This window comes from Hydra vulgaris, chromosome 06, assembly GCF_038396675.1.
Source record: "Hydra vulgaris chromosome 06, alternate assembly HydraT2T_AEP".
In the NCBI taxonomy this organism is placed as follows: Eukaryota; Metazoa; Cnidaria; class Hydrozoa; order Anthoathecata; family Hydridae; genus Hydra; species Hydra vulgaris.
The window spans coordinates 52,732,207-52,758,312 of record NC_088925.1 but is presented as its reverse complement, the minus strand read 5'-3'; the positions used below and the strand labels follow the sequence as shown (position 1 = coordinate 52,758,312).

At 28.2% G+C, this 26,106-nt stretch overlaps 1 long non-coding RNA gene across 1 annotated transcript; it reads right to left on the bottom strand.

Annotated features, from left to right (window-relative positions):
• Positions 1–8,423: 8,423 nt before the first annotated feature.
• LOC124814730 (uncharacterized) lies at positions 8,424–23,124 on the bottom strand. Its single transcript, XR_010639308.1, has 2 exons — positions 22,899–23,124; positions 8,424–9,584 (listed from the first exon to the last, which is right to left on the bottom strand). It is a non-coding gene; the product is annotated as an uncharacterized LOC124814730 (long non-coding RNA).
• Positions 23,125–26,106: the final 2,982 nt, after the last annotated feature.

The following is a 26,106-nucleotide window of genomic DNA, read 5'->3' as shown; positions in this document are numbered from 1 at the left end:
CAATGGTACGCATATCCAGAGAATATAGAATTGGTTTACAAGTTGGAGTGGAAAATAAAAATTTGTGTTGGAGAAGTGATAAAGATTTTGGTGAAGCTCCAAATTCACTAAAAATGCGTAAGATCTTTTTTTGTGCATAAAAATGACAGGAAATCTTCTAGTCTGTGGTTGGTTGCGTGTAGCTTCGTCTTCCTGCAAAGGGAACTTGTAGTGTTTAAAGTAACGAGGTAATAATTTGGGTAGATGCTAGCTTTGGTATTAGGTGTGATTGTCGAGGTTGATGGTAATATAATCGAAGACGCTTGTTAGTTAAGAAAAAATGAAACAACACATATAAACATGTCCGAACTTGAGGCAGTAGTTAAAGAACTAAATATGGGTCTTTACTAGAAAATGGAAATTTTGCATATCTGTACTGATTCGAAAATGGTACTCCATTTGGTTACCGACGCACTCACTGGAAAATCTAGATTGAGAACAAAAGTTTCGAATGAAATGCTGATAAGAAGAAGACTCCAGAATATTGCAAATATAGTGAAAGAATACCAACTCAAAGTAGATATTAAACTGCATTTTGGAGCACATTGTTTTCGCAGTTTGTAAATAAATGGAATGCTAAACTTCGATTCAGGTGCACTTATGTATCTTCTGGAAATGGAAGTACCAATTAGGATAGCTGCATGTTCTGTGGAATTAATTCCTTTAAAGTCAAATTGATAGTTGTATAAAAAATTATTAGAATGAAGATCTGGAGAGGACAGAGATAGGGCGATAGTTACCGATATTTGTTTGATCACTTTCTTTTAAAATTGGGATAAGTTTAGCAATTTTTAGTTGTTCAGGAAAAACTCCTTGGCGTAAAGATGCTCCATAGACTTTAAATAGGATATCTTTTATTTATTTAAAACATTTCATAACTAATTATCGTTTATGTCATCTGCTCCAGTTGATTTTTTTTTAAGAGATTTGAAATTTTTTATAAGAGATTTTTTAAAGAGATTTTCATGTCTAGTGTCTGAAATATGTACAATAATGATCGGAATCCTCGGAGAAAAATGTCGCACGCTACTTATTCGCCTCTTCTCCTCTTTTCCCCTGCCCTTTTCCCCATGACACCTAATAGCAGTTCGGCATTTTCCAAGAGCACTACGGAAAAATATTTAACTGGGAAACTCAGGCCTACTTCATTACCAATCTTGCAAATGCGGCCAAAGCTGACATCGAACTTCGGACTTCATGACCTCTGCTTCTAAAGCGTAAAATGAACATAATCTTTGTAATCTACAGGGTAATAGTCACATTAAGTGCAAGTACACCAAATAACAATCAAACGTGTATCATACAAATATTGTTTTTGGCGCAGCACAGTGGGCCAGGAGGTGGACAAAAGTAAAAAAAATACAAAAAACATTATTATAAACTATTCTATAGCTTTTAAATTCAGCTTTTATAAAAGCAACTATCATGCCGTATGCTATAAAGCAGTAGAATAAAAATCTTTTTTTTTTAATTTGATAAAATTTTTTGTGTTATTGACTAGTGATATGCCGTGGACCCAAAATTCAGCTATTTTACAGGAAGCAGCCATTTTGTTGCAGTACCAAACATCAACTCAATTCCAAACATCAACTTCCTCAAATTTTAATTTTACTAAGTTAACTTACAATGAATTTGAAATCGCCTTTAGTTCGTTAAAAAGAAATAAAGCAACTGGTTATGATGATATTAATGGTAATATTATAATAGATTTTTGTGATGTTATAAAACTCATTCTTTTCAAAATCTTTGGAGCATCCATTAGTCGAGGAATGTTCCCAGTCTAAAAATTGCTAAAGTAATTCCTATCTATAAAACAGGAGATCATACATAAATAATTATCGCCCTATACCAGTTCGTTCAGTTTTTTCAAATATTTTAGAGAAAATGACGTTTTTACGCCTATCTAATTAATAATAAAATCTAAAACGAAAACCAATTTGGTTTTAAACAAAAAAAAAATTAAACAGAACACGCTGTTCTCCTTTTAAGAACCTTTTAAAAAATCTCATTTCACATTATAAGTATTTATTGACTTATCTAAAGCTTTTGGTACTGTCAACCATCAAATACTAATAGAAAAATTATCATCATATGGAATAAAAGATAACACTCTCGGTTGGCTAAAAAACTTACAAATCGTAAGCAATATGTTTTTAATAAAGAATCCTCGTCTCAAGTATTGATGAATATAACGTGTAGTGTTCCACAAAGCTAACGTGTGGTTTCCACAAGGCATACTTGGACCTATTCTCTTTATAATATATTTAAACGATCTCCATAAAATTTCAAGCCTAACCGAAATAATCTTTGCAGACGTCACAAATTTATTTCTATCTCACGAAAACAATATTTTTTTCAATAATACGAAAAATGAATTAAAAAAAGTTTCAGATTAGTTCAAAGTAAAGAGGTTATCTCTTTTTTTTTTGTTCTTTTTTTTTTTTTTTTTTATTTCTTCACAATAACTATTACAATAAAACAATTGAAAGAAGAATGCATATAAATAAAAAATTACAAATTTTGTTACATATAAAATAAGAACGCGGAGACTTGCAGAAGATTAGATGATCTTGTCATCAAGAACCGCTTACAATCGTTACGTGTTTAAAACAGTTTCGTAATGTTTATAAAATAAATAAAGCAGTCAAATAAAGTTTATAAAACGAAAGTCAGAAGTAAAAATTAACGTTTTATATAAATACTTAAAATACAAGACTTAATAGGTATAAAATGTATAAATTGAATTAACATAATACACAAAAATAAAATTACCAAAACAAAATTTAAATATACAAGTATATAGTCAAATAAATGTTTTTTTTATATAAGAGTTCGTAAAAACATTATAAATTAATCAAATTAATTAAATTTAAAATATAAAAGTATGTTTTCAATAGAGAGAATGATATTTTTAAATTTTCTTTAAAATGCGAAAAAGTTCAAGTCTTGAGAAAAATCAAAATGTTTCAAAACTATATTGCTCCATAGAAACGCCCCTCGATAAGAAATACAAAACTTGTCTAAATTGGTTCTGAAAACTGGTTGAAGAAGGAAATTATCATTTAGTAAATTATATTTCTTTTTTTCTTTTAAGGAATATAAATTGTGAAAAGAAACCGGAGCTATACGAGTTTTGCATTTAAACATAAAACGCAGTACATTAAAAATACTTTGTCGAAATATATTTAAAATATTCATTTCAATAAAAAGAGGCTTAGCATGTGAAAAACGGTCTTTAAAATTGATAAGACGTGCAGCATGTTTCTGTTAGCGATGAAGAGGTTCTAATTTACTATTATTGACACTACCCCAAGCCGCATTCGCATAGTTTATGTGGCAATGAATGAATGAGTTGTATAGTTGAGTTAAAATATGTTTATTTAACATGCTTCTTCCTTTATATAATATACCAATATTTTTCAAAATTTTGCAGGTAATGTTTTCGATATGTTTTTTCCATGTGAGATTTTCATCAATTGAAACCCCTAAAAAGTTTGTACATGTTGCTCTCTTAGTTAGAACGCCATCAATAAAAGGAGGAGGAAGCTCGATTGGAAGTAGACAATAAAAATCTCTTAACACTGCTAAAACTAAATAGACAATTTTTTGTCCACTCTATAAAAAAGATAGAATGCCACAACTTGCGAAGATGCAATCATCTTCATAAAGAATAATAATATTTTGAAACAAATGTTTCCGAATAAAAAACACGTTTCCACCAAATGGCCGACCCTGCTAATGTTTGTTAGCCTGGTGGAAGAATGAAGAATGGGTATTTTTATAAATATTTTTTATTATAAAATGTTCTTGTTTCGATAACTAGTGTTCACATATAAAAGTTATGTCATGAGAGAGAATCAAAGATTTGGTATACTCAATGTTGGACTTTAGACCCAGGCAGTTAAAGTACATAAATTAAATGTTGTTGTTGGAAGTTTATCTTCCTTTAAAATATTCCCTAAATCCATTTTGATCTATGAGAATCTTCCTGGTTTCCGTTAGTTTCCAGATTTTGAAATATGTTAGTATATAAACGTTTTTTTCGGTATGGTTTAACTATTATATTTTTGTCTGTGTTGTTTACGGAAACTTTGTACGATCTGTTGTATTCATTTTCTTTATTCAATATAACAGATAAGGGGGTGATATCTATTTCTGTTTCTAAATAGTTTTTAAAAAGTTCTTCATTGATTTGATTGCTTACCCCTCCGACAAAAATGTCAAATTTACGAATTATTCTTTCACCTGCAATTGTTTTATTTTCAGAAATTTTTGTTCCGAAAACGGGCTCTGAAGTTCTATGTTTTTTTACTAATGGGCGATTTTGTGTTTTGTGATTAGATTTACTATTTCGGCACACTAAAGTAAAATTATTTTCGTCATTGTTGGTGTTTGATGCGCGTAGTTTGTTATCGATTTTGGTTTTTTCGTTTATATTTGTGGTCAGTATTCCATTGATTTGTGGTCGATTTGTGATTGAGTGAGTTTGAGCTACTACATTTTCGAACGTTTTTAATAGTTGCGGTTTGTACTCAGCATTTTTAAGAGGCTTATCATGCATTAAAATATTCTATGAATCTTTATATATTAAACCGCAAGCAAAACAAACATGATAAATATTTGATGATTGGTATCACATTATGAGTTAAAAATTCCAAGTAGGCCTTTAATTTAAAACATTAAGACATCAAAAAGTCAGAAGGTAAAATGCAGACTCGATGGATTTCAAGTGCCCTGATAAAATTACCAAAAAAGTAACATGCGCTATAATTCTCTCCAAACCCTTTTACGACCACGAGTACCTAACAACTACGGTCAAGTTTAGTATAACTAGGAGAGGGCTAGAATACTGGAAGTTAAACTGTCCTCTTTTGGAAATAGAAGTGCTTAGACAAAAAATAGAACTTTTAATTCAAGATTGGCAAACTAAAAAACGGTCCTTCAAGTCAATTATAAAATGGTGGGACGACTGCAAACTTTTTGTTAGGGCTGAATTCTCCTAACCTAGCTAAAACTAAATATCCTCAATGGCTATTCCTTACTGAAAACAGTAATCCAAAATCCCTAAATCCACTCCCGTTTTATTACAAAGATGTAATTGAAAAGATTAAAGGTAATGTTGAGATCTTCAACATTGCCCAAAAAATAATTACACCCGTATCTCTCAACAAAACGAAAACGTAAGCATTAAACTAATTCAACTTTAATGGGTAGCAAAATTCCAAAAATCAATCCCATGGAAACAGATATGGGAAAGGAATTTTGACTCTTATGCTCTGGGAACAGGCAAGAATACACACTGGCGCATTCTTACTAATTCCATACCAATTTTAGGGAAAATAAATACTTGGAAAATTAAACATGGACAATTCCATGGAAACTTGTAACTGAGTGGATGACACTCTTAATCCCTTCATCATTTGCAGCAAGGCTAGAGCTGTGTGGAAAGTAATAAGAACCATTTATCAAAAACTTTGAAACCATTTAACTGGGTGCACACCCTCTTCCTGATAAATATAGAGGATCTACCAAAAAAGCATTTTATTGCAAAAATTGTTACTACCCTAACACATTACCACTAATGAATTATGGAGATGTAGAAACTCTATACTAAAAGACAATCACGATATCCCTGCCAAAAGAATCGCTAAAAATATACTAAAAGAAATTAAAGTCACCTTGAATCTTCCGTATAAAAAATACTCAAGAGAAAACAATATAGAAAAATTTCACAACATGTTCTCAACAAACAATGCAATAAGCAAGTGCAACAATAGAGACTTAACATTCACTATATAGATGTGAATTGTAGGTCTCGATTACAAATACAATCATAAGAAACATAAAACGGATCTACAACTATAGTTGAATACGAGCACGAGCATGACCTTAGCCGTCCAGTGGCAGCGAAGGTTGTGGGAATATATTTTAAGATCGTGGGTTTATCGTCACGATGTATATATTATAAGAACGAACACACGCATGTCCCTTGTGACCCTGTGGTACGAAGAACATGCTTTCATTTTTTAAACGCAAGGTTTAATAGCCAGTACAATATTTTACAAACACGCTTTAAAATTTATCTTAGATAGCGCTCTACATTAAGTTATATTTTAAACGAGCAGCTAATTTAAACAAATGTAACTTTCTATTTCTATTATTTAATTCTTTTTATTATTTAATTCGTTTTGAAACTAAAACTTTATATATTTTACATTCAATATTTGAGTTTAATACAAAAACATTACCAATTATTTTTTTAAATAACAATTTTGATAATTAATTAAAATATTAACTTTTTTAATACAGCCTTAAAACTTCTTCCTATATGAATAAGCTTAATAAAATATATTATTAGTCACACTTAGATGTAAACTCTCCCAGTTTATTTTATTTCATTTTAACGCTTTTTTATCTTAAACGCACTATAAAATTCTAAACTCGTTTAATGAAACCCCTCAATTGTAACTTTCTCCTATTATTATATACGCTATTTCTTGACGATACGAATTTGTTAATACAGGCCCGCAGCAAACTTTTTTTGCTGTTTGAGATAACTTTCAGACATAGAACCCACTCCAAACATTTATAAGATTAAGTTTATATCAAATAAAGAAAAAATTGAGATGACCCGAACCTGGGAGCAATTAAGCCCTAAACTCTTTGCCCCCCCCCCCTTCCCCACAACCTTCATAAATTTTTTTTTACTATTTATAACTTAATTTATATTCATCGACAAAATTCAAATTTCAATCAAAAACCTATAAGTCTTTGATTTCTATGACCCTGCAAAGTTTACAGCCCCCTCAAACTGAGGGGGGTTCAAACTTTATATTGCCATAATTTTCGAACACTAAGAGATTATTGTATGCAATTTAAAATTTGTCTATGAATATAAATTTAGATCTAAATAGTAAAAAAAAAAATTTTACAAACTCTTTGCTCTCACGTTAAGGGCAGGGGGTGCTAAGAGTTTAGGGCTTTATTGTTCCCGGGCTCCGGTTATCTCAATTTTTTACAAATGTTTGACATAAACGTACAAATATTTGACATAAAAATACAAATGTTTGACATAAACATAAACTCATAAATGTTTGGAGTGTGCTCCATGTCTGAAAGTTAACTCAAACAACAAAAAAAGCTTGCTACGGGCCTGAAATATATTACGGAAAATCCCCTTATCTTTGTAAACTGTCAAAATTGTAAACTCTTTTCATGAAACAAATGTTTATATGTTGTAAAAAAAACCTTCGTTCTTCTCAAAATCACTTGCTCTTGCAAAGCTACAACACTTACATAGTTTTAGTTAAACATAACAGTTTTTTAATTCTTTTGATCGTTATGTTGTCTTTTTTTGCATACATACTTCAACGGAGTCTTACGAAAATTATTGTAAACATTTTTGTATATTTATATTTTTTACAGCAACTTTTTTGATTTATGTTTATAACTTAAAGTTACGAACATCAAAACGTTGTGAGCATGAATCAATGTTGTATTTTAAGTGATAACTTAAAACACAACGTTGAATCGACATAAAATAATACACTTTGTCAACGTCACATTTGCAACCAAAATGACATAAAAATAACATCAATGCTGTTCCGTATTACCAACGTACGTGTGTTGGATGGGTTTCCTTTTGATAATCAATCATATTTTTCTAATGTAAAATAGGACGTCCAAGATATTACTTGTAAAAAAATGAAATACAATATTTTGAAAGAGTTTTATACATGATGCAAAAAATAAATAAGTTTACTCGTAAATAGGGTAAAAAATAATTGATATAATATATACACGTTTAAAAAATGTTTTAAACAACAAGTAGTTTGGAAACTTTGTTTTTATATTATATTTGTATTATATAAGAAATAAATTTTACCACATATAAATAATAAATAAAATAATATATGAAAAAACTGTCAGACGCGTAACGTGCCTTCATAGTTTTCCCAACCCTTTTTGAATTTTTTTTTAGTAACTTCTCTTTATACATATATATATATATATATATATATATATATATATATATATATATATATATATATATATATATATATATATATATATATATATATATATATATATATATATATACATATATATATATATATTTAAATTTATTAAACTAAACTAAAATAATCTTAGTAAAACTAAATAAAATAACATTTATGAAAATCAAATAAATGAGATAGAAAAAAATGTCGTATTAAGATACGACATTTTGTTGAAAGCTTTCAGACTAAGCGTTTTAAAAGTACAAAATTTCCCGTTGTTTGAGTCTTGTGCGTTGTTATGATAAAGATTCTTAATAACCCAAATCAACAAATAGAATATTAGAACGCATTACATCACATAAAAATATGCAAAAATATAAAAAATCAGAGTTTCAAGCAAATTACTTCGATTAAATAATTATACATGATTATCATTTGTCGTTAAAAATAAATTTTCGAACATTATAACAAATCTTTAACAACGCGTTCTGTATTTTACACATCATTTATTTGAAAACAATTTAACAAACTTCAGATAAAATCTTTACAAGGCCATTTATTAAATAATTTCCCCGATCGGTAACTATAAAAAAAACCTTCGAAACTTTAAAAGTCCTTCCCAAATCCTCATAAAAATTGGTAAAAAAAACTTTATTGTTGGTAACTAAAACTGACACTATAGATAAAGCTATCAAACGTTTGCAAAGAATGATTATATTCCAAAAATAACACTTCAAGTGTCTTTATTATAACAACTGTGCGCTGTGTGATAAGCAGTGAGTTGAGGCGTATTCAACGTAAGCAGTGAGTTGAGGCGTATTCAACGTAAGCAGTAAGTTGAGGCGTATTCAACGTAATTTGCATTTGAATGGCGTATATGCAGTGAAATATACTTTAACCAAATATAATTTATATTAAAGTTTTAAAGGTCATACATAGTTTTTTCTTCTGAAAAGCTTGTACTCTTTGTAATACTCCTCGCTATTGATCACTTTTGATTGGTCGACGTGACCATTCTGTTCTAGTATGCCACGCAGTCTTTCTTTTTCTTTGCATTCTTCATCGCATCCAAAGCCAATTGTATCTATGATCGGAGGTCGTTTTTTACTTTCGTTAATAATCTTCTCTGAGAGTGAAATTATGGTGGAATACTTCCCCGCTAATTTAGATAAGTCAATATAAGGTTTTGTTAAAACTGTTGAAACTGTAATGAGTATAACAATAAGCCGATTTTTAAAGTGCATGATTTCTCATAAAGTACAACTTTTTTTTATCGTTAATGACTTCTTTCGTTAATCTTTTTTAACTTTGTTAGTGTTACCAATTTATTAAATGTCAATGAATCTTTATATATATATATATTTTTATATACATATATAAATTATTCACAAAAGATTAAATGATAAGTGTTCTCTTGAATCTTTTTAATAATTCAGATTTCTAACTGTGGTCTGTGAAAAGATTATGCGGTTTTTTCAAAGATCTTGAACGCATGTACTGCGAATTTAATTTATTTCTGTATTTTCAACAAAAGTAACCAACCACCTAGAAAATAAGTATAATACTAAGTTTGTTGAGAATTTCAAGACATAAGATTAGTGTAACAACTTTAAAGTTCATATTTTTACAACTTCTTCCCTTCGGGGGCAGTAGTAAAAAAGATTTAAATGAAAAATAAAATTTTTTATCATTATATAATAAAAGATTATTATTATTTATTTTTTAATTAAAAATTAAACTAAAAAAAAAATTAGCAATACCTAAAAAATTTTAGCTAGAAACGGAATTACTACTTTACAGAACAATAAGAGATACAGAAAAGTATTTTAGTTTATATCGCTCTAGTTAATCAAATCCAGCCGTATAGAGCTCTTCTGTTAAATATGAAATATTTAACAGAAGAGCTCCATAAAATTATTTGATCTTTCTTATATTTTATTTTATGTATTTTTGAGTTTTATTTACTTTATACATTTTAATTATTATTATTATTTTGTTATTATTATTTATTATAGTTGTAGTCGTATATATATAATGTGTACATATGTATATATATATATATATATATATATATATATATATATATATATATATATATATATATATATATATATATATATATATATATACATATATATATACAGCGAGCAGGGAAACTCCACTATAAACAATCAGTTTTATAAATATTTTTTTGAAAATTTTTCCATAACAAGAAGTCTAATCTACTTTCGAAAAGAAGTACAGTGGAGTAGCAAGTTATTTGCTCAGGTAGTTTGTTCCAGAATTTTGCTAATACTTAATAAAAATGATTGTGTCTTTGAAGACATTTTGGAACATGCTAGTCTGGAACATAATAATTTTCTATTTTTAGTATTAATTTCATGTGTGAAGAAAAAACAACAAAAAAGTACATAGCACGTGCAGTTGGTCCAACGTCAAAACAAAGTTAGCCCAACGCTTTTAACGTTGTTTCAACGTTGGTCCAACTTAATAAGCTAGTTTTGAAAGGATAAAAATAAAAATCAAAAAACTATTAGTTTTCTAAAAACTGTATATTTACAAAAAGAATGTTTTAAGAATAGTTGTAAATAAATAATTTTTTATCTAAAATAATTTACGGTAAAATAGCAATGAATTAAAAATATATTGTACCTGAAAAATACAATAATTATAAAAAAGTCATTAAAAACTTGATTTTGAAAGTGTATTTTTGCTATAATTTTGGGAAGCTGGAGACGGGATCAAAGGCAGAAAAACTTGGAAACCAAAGATTCTTTGATAAAGTTGTAACCATGAAACATAAGTCGGAACTAGAGCCGGAGTAATTAGAATATTCACTTTGATCAACGCGGCTTAATGCAATTGTTTAATTGTGTAGTAAATTTTATTAATTGGTAACTTAAAAATCTAGTATTCCTTGTGTATAATAGGGTAGAGCGGGGCATATATATATACCTATGCATTTTGGTACTTTTATGCATTTTGCTATTTCTAAAACTAAATTTTTTTTCCAATAATAAAGCACAATAGTTTAAAATGTTTATCAAAAAAAATTTTTCGAAATTTTTTTTTTTAGCTGAGATATAAGGATTCAGGCATAACTGTCCGGTTATGCCCCACAGTCCCGATATGCCCCGCTCTACTTTATCTCCTTATATTTGAGTTTTCCTCATATTTATGTTTTTATATTTATTATAAGTTTTTCTCACATTTATGTTTTCCTCATATATAGTAGTTAGATTTAAATCAAGCCAACTATAATGTGTATTATCATAGTATAATAAGCTATAATGTGTTTTATAATAATATATAAAAAATAATAACAAAAAAAAATATGTATTATACATAATATGTGCATTATAATAATATAATAAAATATAATGTGTATTATGATAATATAATTACTAAAAAAAAATAATAAGAAAAATGAAATTTATTAAAAATTATGCCTAATTATTTAAAAATTAACAATCATTATTAATCTTTTATAATAAATAATATATACTATATAAGTGAATAATATATATTATATAAATAAATTATATATGAATAAATAATTATTTATAATAATTATTAATTTAAATATAATTAGGCATAATTTTTAATAAACTTCATTTTTTTTTTTTTTTTTCATATTTTCCTTTTTTTTTTTTTTTTTTGCAAGCATAACGCATTTAATCCTTTTAGTAAAAAATAAGCATAGATAAGCATATATTGTCTTAGCATAGAGTTTTCATAAACCCTTGAAGTCGTTTAAATTTTTTAAATTTAAAATATTTAAATACTTTTGCTAAATTTAGATCATTTAAATAAAAATAAAAAAAAATTCAAACAAGTTTACGGTAGATAAAGTATTTTAGATATAGTATGTATATATATATACATGTAATATAGATATAAATATAGTACGTTAGATAAAGTATTTTAGATATAGTATTTAGATACGTAGATAAAGTATTTTAGATATAGTATTTAAAGAAGCATATCTTAACAGAAATATATTTAAGCTTAAGTATATTTTTGAGTCTCTTAAAACTTTTTGCATAACCCTACCCCGAGTCTGTTTCAAAAGTTTTGTAAGTTTATTAAAAAAACAAAAAACATGTAGCACTTAAAGATAATAAAATTCTAAGACTATATAAACTTTAATGCCTGTGTTCAATAAAACTTAATATTAATTTTAAGTTGATATTTAACGTTATTAAATACTCATAAGGGATTGTCTAGAAATAATGCAACGCGAAAATTAGAAGTAGGAGGTCTTTGCGCGGCGGTTTTATTGAACTTAAAGCGCTAGTTCGATTTTTGCTTAAATTTTCATACTGAACGAAAAAAAATATTATCTTTTTTGTTTTGTTTATTAGTAAAACTTATCGTTGCGTAATTTATGATCCCATGACGATTCCGTGTGAGTTAAAGTTATTTAAAAATACTTAATGCATAAAAGTAAGTTATATCGAACTTTTATAAGTTGATAGCTTTAAAAACAAAAGTTTAACAAAACAAATACCAAACCTCCTCAAAAAGCCAATAGATCTAATTTTTAAATGACACAAATAATTTTTTTTATAATTATAAAGGTGCTCCTAGTAGTCCTTACTCGGAAAACTAGGGAACTAGAAAGTTCACGCCTCCTTCCTTATTAATGTCGCTTTATTGGGCAAGAGCCGGCGTTGAACCTCAGACCTCTGGGTTCACAGTCAGAACTCTTACCACTGCGCCACGGATGCGTAAATTCTTTATTTTAAACTCAATTAAAGTCAAATAATAGATCTAATTATCAAGAATCAAACAAATCAATATATTAATCTTTTACTCCTCTAAAAAAAAGGACAAACCTTAATCTACAGCCAGGTCGAGGTTGTCCTTCTGCTGTGAGTAACGCAGAAGAGCTCGCACCCCTTTTTGACTTTAAATTTTTGATTTTTAAATTGATGTTTTAATGTCTCCGTTATTGAAAAATCAGGCCATATTATCATAATTTAAGACTTTTTACATGAAAAACTGAGTAGAACTATTTTATTTCCAACTTCTTTGGTACACCATACTACTGATATAGTATACCAATACGTTTGATATTTTGTTACTAATCTAGATTTGTTTATTCCAGGTAATACTTTTGTCTATACTTTCCCACTGTCTGCTGATTTCTATGTTTAGTAAAATCAAAAATTAGAGAAAAATTTATTTACGATATAAGTTTTTATTCCATTGTTTAAAATAAGTAAATTTATCTATGTTACCCATTACTATTGCCATGACTTTAATATTAACTTATCATGGAAAATATTTTTAAATGGACTTGAGCTTATTTATTTTTTTAAATTCTTTTCTCGGGTAAGATAAATCCTTTTTTCTGTCATATGCTGTTTAATCCGCTGTTAAGTTTTTGTATTGAAACTCACAAACCACTCTTTACCTTACAACAATTGCTAATAATTTGAAATGACCAGTTACTAAAAAGCGGATTAATGAGGTTTAATATAAAAAATTTTTTTGATGAAAAAAAAATTATTAATATTTCTTTTATTTTAAAAAAATCATTTTAGCTGCATATATGTGTTAGAAAATATGTTTTAAAATATAGATGTATACAACTAAGCAAAAAAATTACGCGAAAAAAAAAATCTAGTTTCGTCCCAGTCAAACCCAGTCTGGAGTTTCTTAAAAATTTATCAATTTTTTGTTTTTGGTTCATAATATCAAGTATTTTTTCATAAAATTTTATGCAAAAATACTCGAGACGAATAAACAAAAATCCCACAGTTACAGTTTTTTAACTAAAAATTTATCTATTTGCTTTTTTTTTTTTCCTAACTGTTTTCAATATGTAATAGTATAAAATCTCGAGTATAAAATTTGTTTTACAGATTCTTGACTGGAAATAAAATGAAAGTTTCTAATTGAAAAAATGTTTGTTAATATAGTAGAATCCCGTTAACTCGTACTCTGGATAAGTCGGACTTTTACTCAGTCGGACGGATTTTCAATTTCCCTTGAACTTTCTTGATCAACTTACTATAAAATCATCTGCTTTAGTCGAACCCTGGATCATTAATCTTTTTAATTTTTGTTAATCTTCGATTAAATCTTATTTACTAAAAATGTCAAAGGTTACTAAAAGAAAACTAACAAGTAGAACTATAACAGAAAAAAATACATAATACCAAGAGACCTCGACAGATGAGAATCATCTGTATCTATATCAAAGAAATATGGCATTCACAAGCAAACCTTGTCTGGATGCAGTGACAAATCCAGAAATTTTTAATGGTGAGGAAGGAAGGGAGAGAGGGGATGTTGAAATATTTTTGTATTTTATATAACGTTTGCGTTTCCAAAAAAAAGATTGTCCATTTCTAAGATATTTTAGGACTTTCAGATTCTGGTAGAGAAGAGGGATGCAATCCCCATACCCCCCCTTTTCCCGTGAATCCGTCACTATCTGGATGGTCAAAAGAAAAAAACACAATATATATATTTATACTGTGTTGAATAGATTATCTTATAGATAATATATATATATATATATATATATATATATATATATATATATATATATATAAATTATTATTTTAAAACGTCAAGAAATACAGTTTCTCTCAATACAAATATTATTATTATATAAGAAATTTTCGCTGGGTTATGGATACCAGCATCATCAGCTTGTAAAATATTACAATAATTTTTAATCGTTATAGTTTATATAAAATTGTTACTATTGACGTCAGCGGTTGAATGGCTTCTTTTGATTTTTAAATTTTAAAAATGGCGTCCAAAACATAGTTTTTACATATTGGCCTTCATCAAGGTTAATTCCGCCGTTTCGCGCAGAGCACATGTTGTTTTGTATTTCTAGTGCCTCTCTAATTTTTCTTTCAAACTTTTTATTTTCTACCTTTAACGTTCTTGTTTTTTCCCAAATAATATTTTCTTTGCAAAATGAAAATCCGACACGATTAAAAAACTCTTTTGACTTTATAAAAAAAGCTGAAAATTGGAATGTCGCCAACAATGATGTTGTAAATTTGTACCCGTCAATTCCGTTAAAAGAAGCCACCGTTATACTTTTAGAACAGTTAAGTAACAATTTATCATATAAAAACATAACAAAACTAAGTATTTCTGAAATAAAGCAACTCATAGAACTTTGCTTATATCAATGTTATTTTCATTGGAACAATGAGATTCACGTAATGGAAAACTCAGGACCAATCGGACTTTCTTTCATGGTTGTTCTCGCGGAATCTTTTCTACAATTCCATGAAAATAATGCAATTAAAATGGCTTTGACAAAAAATCCTGCACTTAATCTAAAATCATTTTTAAGATACGTTGACGATAGTCATGCAAGATTTCCTAACATCAAACAAGCAAAACAGTTCCAAGATATTTTAAATCAACAACATCCTGCAATACAATACACAATTGAAGTTGAAAACGAAACAAAAACGCTTAACTTTCTTGATATAACCATTACAAATAACACACTAGGAAAATATGAGTACAAAGTATATCGAAAAGAGGCAATCACTAACACTCAAATTAAACCGCATTCAAATCACGATCCGAATATTTTAACAGCTATATTTAAAGGTTTTCTCCACAGAGCTTACTCCATCTGTAGAAACATCATTTGCAAAACGAAATAAATTTTTTAATTGACATATTTATTGAAAATGGGTACGATGAAAAGCTATTGAGGAATATTACACACCAATTTCATCAAAAAAGACAAAATAAAAACAAAATTCCATCAGAATGCAACAATCTTCCTGTAGTGTCTTTACCTTGGGTACCAGACCTTTTACTAAAACTTCGAAAAATATTCCGAAAAGCAGGGTACAGAGCAGTATTTAAATTAAACCCAAATTTAAGATCTTTATTAACATCAAAAAACAAAACAAAACTACCAAGTAACAGCCAACCTGGAACCTATATAATAAAATGCAACTGCTCCAAAGTTTACATAGGTGAAACCAAAATGCAGGTAAGTACGCGGATGCATCAACATCAGAAGAGCATTAATGAAAACAAACCTAATCAATCTGCATTAGCATTTCATAAAACCTTTTGCAAAGAAAATATTATTTGGGAAAAAGCAAGAACGTTAAAGGTAGAAAATAAAAAGTTTGAAAGAAAAATTAGAGAGGCACTAGAAATACAAAACAACATGTGCTCTGCGCGAAACAGCGGAATTAACCTTGATGAAGGCCAATATGTAAAAACTATGTTTTGGACGCCATTTTTAAAATTTAAAAATCAAAAGAAGCCATTCAACCGCTGACGTCAATAGTAACAATTTTATATAAACTATAACGATTAAAAATTATTGTAATATTTTACAAGCTGATGATGCTGGTATCCATAACCCAGCGAAAATTTCTTATATAATAATAATATTTGTATTGAGAGAAACTGTACTTCTTGATGTTTTAAAAAAATAATATATAATATACTCTCATACAAGATGACATCTTAAAAAAAAAAAAAAAAAAAAAAAAAATATATATATATATATATATATATATTTATATATATATATATATATATATATATATATATATATATATATATATATATATATATATATATATATATATACAGTATCGGACAAAACGAGTGCAACCAAATAATGCTAATTTAGTTTCTTTATATAAAAGTGCTGCATTTTTTCAATTTAGAAAAATAGCTTTGTAACTGTTTAGAGACAAAGTTTTTCAAGTTTTATTCATCACAAAGTTCATTATTTGTACACGAAAATTAATAAATTAATCAATAGTATTAAAAAAAGTTGATTTCCTTCTGGAAAAAAAAAGTGCAACTCGGCGAAATGTTGACCAAGCTGTATTTCGCTATCAATATTTCGTAGCGAATCCTTGTTGTCGATCACAGCCTTCCATCTTCGAGGCATAGATTCGATCAGGTGATCAATGAAACTTTGTGGAATCGCTGCCCAGGCCTTTTGGATTTGTTCAAGCAGTTGATCCTTATTACGAACACCTTCACGATTAATTCTGCAGTTGACGATCTCCCACAGGTTCTCAATAGGGTCGAGATCCGGAGATTGAGGCGGCCAATCCATCACCGATAGGTGGTTGTCTTGAAACCACTGCTTGACTACTTTTGCAGTGTGTTTCGGATCAGCTTTAATTGCTTTTGTATCTCGACTGATGATATCCAGGGATCCTTCTTGACGGATCTGACGATCATAGAATCCTCTCTAGAAGTTGTGGAACGCGGTCTTCCACCTTTGTTATCTGCTGCCAATTTCCCCGTAGAACGATATTTGAAACATAGTCTTTATACGGTCCATTTTTTCACGCGATGTTTATCACAAATACTTTTTGTGACATTCCACTTACGTAATCGCCAATAATTTTCTTTCTTAGTTCCAATCCAAGACTGTTTGGATGCTTCTGAATGTTTCTGGATGCTTCTGAATGCTACTGGATGCTTCGAGATGGTTCTTCTGGAAACTTCTGGAAGCTTCTGCATGCTTCTGGAAACTTCTGGATACTTCCTTTAATTATTAAAAACCTTCCATGACGTTGACACGGACCAGACTTAAGAAAATAAAACAAACCAAAAAAGTTGCACTTGTTTTGTCCGCTGCAAAATGGCACTTGTCAACGAAGTTCGGCCTGTGTGCTGTCACCTGTCAGCTGATTGCTCATGTCATGGCATGCTATGACTCCAGACTCCTGAACTGTTTGCTGTGGTAGTATAGTCCGTTTCGTTTTTAAGACATTGTTCGATGTTGGTTGCAAATGTTTTGTCCAGTACTGTATATATATATATATATATATATATATATATATATATATATATATATATATATATATATATATATATATATATATATATATATATATATATATATATATATATATATATATATATATATATATATATATATATATATATATATATATATATATATATATATATATATATATATATATATATATATATATATATGAAGAGTACACGGAAAAAAACGGCAGAGTCACATTTAAAAAGTTTTGAGAAAGCATATATTAATCATTTATTTTAAATGTCTTTGTGTAAACTTAGGAAAAAAAATTTTTTAATAAAAGTTACTAATATTTTATTAAAAATGTAAACTTCAGATAAATAATTCAAGAAATAATTTTTTCTAATTTACTTCTATGCTTTATATGAAAACTTTTATAAATGGTATAATACTTTGTCATTTGTGGAAAAAAAGTTTTCGGTTATAGTTAACAAAAAGAAAACTATTGGTAACACCAGAAATCTCTTTTAGAGCAGCTTAAAAATAAATCAAGACGAATATTATTATTAGTCATGTTTGTGACGAATTAGAATTAGAATTAGCCCAAACAATGTTACAATAATTAATATAACTATGGTTAAATAAAGTGTTATTTAACCATAGTTAAATTATTGTAACATTAAAGTCATGGTTAAAAAATAAGTTAAATAAGTTGATAGACTTTGAACAGTTTTTCAACATTTGTTTTGAAAATAAATTCATTTTTTAAATTTTGTATTAAACTTATTTGTTTTTTTCAACTCTTTTTTTTCTTTGAGTAAGTACACCTGAGAACTTAACACAGGATGTCCGTTGTAGATTTAGATTTTTTCTATTAATATATGCAAGAGATTTGAAAGCACGATATCAAGCTTAGAAGGTTTTGAAAAGTTTATTTGCTTTAAGAAGAGTTAAGAGTAAGTTTGTCGTTTATTGACGTTTTCAAGATCCGTATTTATACTGATACAAAAAAATTCATTCAAAAATTGTCGTAATATTTGCGTAGATACCAAGGTAATAATAAAAAAAAAAAGATTAAAATTTAATTTAGTAGGCGATGAGTAAATGTCGTCATTATTTTTCACATCATAACCTTTAATTTTGAAAATAAATTAATAATATCAAAAGCCTTTAAGGCATCAACAAAACCCGAGAGTATATTGTTCAACTACTGCATGCTCTAGATATCTAAAAGATTTAAGAGAATAATAAAAAAACCCAAAAGTATGTTGTATGCTCAACGCATGCTCTATTGAGTAATTCTTTCTAGATTCGTACTCATTTTATTAAAAAATTTGTGGCTTGTAGGGTGGTTAATAAACCTCATTAAAATACATTACATACAATAACAAATTAATTAAATACGTATTTTATTTGCAATCGAATAGAATTCCATTCGTTTGCGCGTGCAAATTAAAAACTCATAAACTGTTATTCTCCATTGAAGGTAATGTTAACCCACAACAGATCAAAAAAGAGTTAATGGTCTGAAAAAATGTTAAAAACCTGGACTTTTGTGCAATACAAGTTTAAATCCGGCCACCTCCCAATCAGGGTATTATGGTTTATTCTCCTCCAAAAAATGCCTTGCGAAGTCACCTTTTTACTCTAACCCGTACACACACCCCAGTATTATCCTTTTACGGAGCATCCTGACGATCGTTGTGAACCAAAGAAAAAAGATATTGGAGAAAGATATCAAAGTAAAAGTTAGAAGTGAGTGAATCAGTAAGCGCACGAGTTTCGATATGCAATAATGTTAGTCATATCGGACTTTTTTTCGGATCTTTTTGACTATTTTATTATTTATATTATTTGTGGCTGTTCCAATGCTGAGCTAACAATATCTTTTTTATATAATCGTTTTAAATTTTTTTCAAAAAATGAAAACAGTTAAATAAAAAAATTTTATTCAAAATTATTGGCTATATTTATTTCATATATTTGTTTTACCTTATAAACTATTAATATAAGGACATTAAGAATATACATTGATCATCAACGAAAACTTGGGTAAATCATCATCCAAATAAATTGGCAGGTTTATTTTTTTAACTTTTCTTTATCTTAAAATTTTCTTTTTTTTTTAAAACAACTGTCTTTCTTAACTGACACCTTCCGATCTCCATATATCTAATTAAACGGAATTGATTGAGGAAATCTTGAAAAAAAAAACTTTGAATTTTGAGTTTCTCGCATTAGAAAAACGTTGCGCGTCATGATATTTTACAACTAATGTGACTTATTTAAAGGCAATGCAAACGAATTGCAACAATACATAACAACAGTTTTATATACAAGTGGAAAGTAGCAGCATTATGTCATTACTTGATAAAGTTATAGTAGATGAAATAGTTAATGTGTGACAAGTTGAAAAAAGTGCCTTTATCTCATAAATTTATAACATTGCTGCCATATATTTGTAACATTGCTGTTACAAATGCTTTAAATAAATAAAGGGTCGTCCATAAAACGATCAAAAATTGCGTGGCGTAATTTGTGGACAACCCCTAACTTTTTATTGTATTTGGAGTAGAAAACAGTTTTACAAAAAAATGAACAATAATTCAAATTACATTTTTTTAAACTTATGTCATTAAGTATTTAAAGTTTTACATCTTTATTTGATCAGAAGAATCATTGTAAATTATTTTACAATGAAAATAATTACGATCAAAAATACGCCAACAAAAACGGCTCTAGCTAACAAGACTTGATTGTCTTCTTTAAAATTATACGTTATATTTTTCAAATATATTTAATCTTTTTCAAATATTTTTTATTTCTTGGAAAAATACTACTTATCATAGGGTACTATTTGTAATAAGGACAAACAACCAATATAATGAGATATGCACAAAAATGACTTTTTCGAAGGTAGTGAAAATAATGGGGCGAGTAATAAGTTTGTGAAAATAACATGGGCGTAGTTTACTACTTTTTTATTTTTTTTGCACAATTGAAAACTTTTATTCACATTTGAAATTGATTATACTAGAGATCTAGCAAAGTCAATTTTAAAGGTAAATAAAAAGTTTTTAATTGATTCTTGTTCTGCAAAAAAAACCTAGTTCAATTAGTTTTCATACCACAGCATATGAATATTATCTGTTATTATTTATATATTATGAATATCATCTATTATTATTTATATATCTGAGTGTTAACTTAAACTTAGAATACTTTTGAGTGAAATTTTTCATGCAACGCGTTGCTTATTTTTAATGCAACGTCTCTCAAATTAAATCTCCAACGTCTCTTTTCTTGTTATTATATCTGCTCGCAATTCCTTATCAGAAATTGTTTTTTAACTTTTTCTGTAGATGAAATTAATGCAATTTCTAAAGATTTTGTTTTTCACTCTATCATGATTGCCTCTAAAAACTATACGTATGTTGTATGTTGCTGATAAAGTTAATCTATTGTTTCGATCAGGATAAGTTACCTAATATATCAAGTATATTAGGTAACTTGGTAACTTCCAAGGAACTTAAATATATTTGGAAATGATTGAATAAACTTGGAAAAAATTGAGTATGTTTAGAAAAGATTGAGTATATTTGGAAAATTTAGAATATAATCGAAAAGATTGAATATATATATTGGAAAAGAGTTATTATATACTTTTCAGTTTGAATATTGCTACTATGCAAGCATAGGTTATAATACGCTTTAAAAATAAATTTAAAATATCCGATCAACATTACGTCAATAGCACGCTTTAGAAATAAATTTGAAATAACCGGAAATAATAGAAATGCTTAAATAATATATAGTTTCTTTGCATGTAAGAATTTTTGATTTACTTAAAACGCAATAGCAAATTTTTTTTTTTTAAATAGCTCAACTTCTTCGTTAAATATCAGTTTTCATATTTTTACGGTTTTATAATTTGTATACATTTATATTCGCTCAAAAAAAGAAACCTAAAAAGACATGTCATAGTCTTGAATCTTGTTAATTTTAATTACGTATCAGTTTTGAATCCCGCTTATTTAACATCTTTTTCAAACTTTTTTTTGTATTTAATTTTTCAAGTTTTTAAACCGTTTAAGTTTCTATATCAAAATTTTTTCAAAGCACTTGACTCTTCAAGCAATTTTCTTTTTTTTATTTGATAACTATTTTATTTAATTCATAAACGTTAACCAAATGAAGGGAAAAATAACTCTATTTTCAAAATGGAAGTAGGCATGAATCTTGTTTTACAGACAGGTATTTTTAAGTATTTTGGAATGTTTCCATATTTTATGTTAATGGTTTTTACACATTTTATATATATATATATATATATATATATATATATATATATATATATATATATATATATATATATATATATATATATATATATATATATATATACATATATATATATATATATATATATATATATGTATATATATATATATATATATATTCAGTGGCGTAAAAAGGTCAAGAAAGTTGGAGTGGGGGACTTAAACGGAAATTAAGGAGGCTAAGGCAGCCAGTTTCTGAAAATTGGTATAGGGGCCATTTGCTCCTTCCCCCCTCCCCCTATTTTACACCAATGTTTATATATACATATAGATATACGCTTATCTAAATTTTTCGTCTCCTCCAGTTAGTTTTTTCTTTTATCAATTGGATCATAAGGAATAACGTTTTAAAATGAATGAAAGAGAAACTTATAGTAGAAGAAAAAAAGTTCAATAAGTGGGTATTTACTAATTTGCTCTGTTTTTTAAGAGCATTAAGCATTCTATTTGTAGTATACGCTAACGCAATTTACGTTTATATATATATATATATATATATATATATATATATATATATATATATATATGTAACTATAACTAAAGAATAAATTGAGAAAATGTTCAATTAACTTTTAATTATAACTTAATTTTACTGTTTAATTGGTCATGAAAATATTGACATGGTGTTTACAATACTTACAAATAAAAAAAACAAAAATTCTTTATTAAGTTTAATTAGCTTCATTCATTATATTCTATTAACCTTTTATAACTGATAGCTTTCATAAAAATAATATTAAAAAGAAAAATTTTAACTATTACCTTGAAAATCCAACAAGCAATACATTAACGCAGCTACTTCAATAAAGTCAATAAGTATTAAACAGGTATTAGTTTTATAAGCCTAAACTACAATTACTGGCTATAATTTTACTCGTGATATCAAATGAAAAAAAATATTTTTAAATTAGATTTATTATTAGCTCAACGTTTTGTTTAATTATTAAAAAATTATTTGAATTTTTAATAAATCCATTAACGTAAAGATATTATCTACAACAACAGCATATACAAAGAAAATTTTATTTTTAAAGAAAAGATAATTAGCTCACTATGAAGTCGACTGTTTTGTTTTTTCAATGAAACTTACTGTATTGTTTAGGATATATACTTCAATAACAGTAACCCTGATAACTGTTACAATAATTATCAGCTATTTATTTTTATTAACAAGCTATTCCTGTCAGAAGTTAAGGCGTGGAAGTTACGAGGTATAACCGTCAAAATAGTAATATAAGTTTATCATAGTAGGAATACAGTTTGTATTTCGAACGGCGAGCCAACTAAGTTTTCAAAATCGGTACATCGTATCAGTGCAACAGTGTCAGCAATTCTACCTGACCGGTAAGTAACCTTGCGGGGAACTGGGCGAGTGGAATTATAAAGATTTAAAAGAGGCTGGCTAAATACAATTAAGTGATCTAAATTACTAAAGCTAGGAAGGGTCTTAGACACATAATATTTAGGAGCATTACTTAAGATGATGTCAAGAATAGCTAATTTTTGGGTAGGATGTACATTAAGGTGAATGAGTTGGTAAGAACGACAAATAAAATCAGTAGGGCAGCCATTTAGATCCATTGCAAGAATTATTAGTGGTTTATTGCCCAGTATACAGCGAGTTATGGCTGGCTCAACAACTTGTGTAAGTTGATAAAATGCATTGCGCAGCTCACTTTAAGACCATACCCGAATATCGTCACATATTAATAGACAGAAGGAGTATCCACGGGGTAGGTATTTTGGGTATACACGACCAATTGTTAATTTAATTTCTTGTTTAGGCACTAAGTTAGATGCATGGTTGGAAATTAATTTAATTTCTTCTATTTTCTCTGAGTATTTTTTGTTTATGAATGTAATAGTACCACCACCTATGCGATCCTGACGTTCAGTGCTTATGTAGATGTAATTATTATTAATTTGGGAAAGAATAGTTTGCTCACCACAAGAGTTTAGCCAGATTTTGGTTAGGCAGGCAGTGTCAATGTTAGAATCTGTAAGAAATTGAATAAAAATCTCGATTTTGTTACAGAGTGAGCGCATATTAGTTTTGTAGATTGTTGGTAAGCGACTGGTGTTGATACTGGAGCAAATTGGTTGGCATGAAGCTAGGAGTAAGGGAACCACGAATCTTGAAAATTGCTCCATCACGGATGCCCCAGTGAAAAAGTGAATCAGGGTTATCAATACGAAGTTTTTCATTACGAGTGTTGTGGTCTTTGTGTAGTTAATAATCAAGTTCTTTTTCAGCTGGTGTTAAATTAGGACTGACTCTTTAGTTCTTGAAAGTTTCATCTGTAGCGAGTTTGCGAGAATTCATGATAGCTAACTTTTTATCACCAACGCTCTTGGATTCTACCACAATAGGCCAATAGTTTAATATTTATTTAGTATTAAAGCGCTCGGAGAAACTAACATCATCATTATTGAGGGCTACAACTATTAGGACCTCTGTGATGTAGGGTAACACTGCTGATGGTGTTTGGTTAAACCTGCTACAGAGACAGCTTCAGGGACGCCAAATATTATTAATTTTTTCTCACGCTTAATTGTTTGCTTTAGTTCAACAAGGGTTTGATTGATTTATTAGCATCAAACTCAAAGCAATGAGTTTGGCTTGTTTCTAACTACACTACTCAAGGACGGATGGTGTAAACTTTCTCGGATGACTGATGGAGAGTTGAGGTTGGTTTCTATAACTGCTAATTTTTGTTCAAGTTTTATTATTTGGTTGGCTTGCAAGTTGATAATAGCTTTCTCTTTAGAAATAATATTCAGGAGCTCCATTATCCAGATATCCAGGTGGGCAATTGACGAGATTTTTGATGGCTGAGTAACCATTGGGATTAATTTTGTTAACTATAAAAGTTTTCACAAAAGAAAGAAAACTTTAGTTAGGTGCTTTATTTGTGTTGCCGTGATGATGGAGGGCTATCACCCTAAATAACAGCAATTACCTCACAGTTGAGAATTATTCAGTATTTGTTATTTACCTTATTATCTTATTGTTTTTTTCCGTGTTTTTGTATATATACATACATACATACATATACATACATATATAAATATATATATATATATATATATATATATATATATATATATATATATATATATATATATATATATATATATATATATATATATATATATATATATATATATATATATTAGCCCTTACCTTAATCCATCTTAAGTATACTAATGCATCACATTACATAGATTAAAACAATAGGTTTTTTTATGATTGACTTTAATTTTATGTTAGCATTGACTTTAATTTTATCAATTAACGTTTATCATTTTAACAAGATAGTTCGTTTTTTATTTAACAAGCAACGTTTTTTAATTCTTACTGATACTAACTAAAAAATTTTAACTTAATTTTAACAAGATTAAGATTTTAACAAGATCTAGGATTAACTCTTACTTCCAATCTTTCTTGAAAACCATATATCAAATCAATTGCAAAATTAGCATCTGCTAAGGTTGCATCTCTTTATAGAGCTCGTCACTTTCTTACTTCGGATTCTATTCTCTATCTCTATAAATCTCAAATCCGGTCTTGTATAGAATACTGTTGCCATATCTGGGGTGGATCTTCTAACGATGCCCTTTCTCTTTTAGAGAAGGTGCAAAAACGCATTGTAAACATAGTTGGACCTGCTCTTGCAGCCAACCTCCAACCATTATCACATCGTCGTAATGTTGCTTCTCTTTCTCTTTTCTACAAATACTATAATGGGCACTGCTTTAAAGAGCTAGCGTGTCTTGTGCCATCTACTAAAATTCATTCTCGTGTTTTACTCGTCATTCAATTAAGTGTCATCCTTTTTCTGTGACTGTTATTAAGTGCTCCAAAAACTCTTATTCGTCTAGTTTTTTTCCTCGAACATCAGCTCTTTGGAAATCGCTTCCTTTATCTTGTTTTCCTGATTCATATAATTTGCAATCCTCTTATTCGTCC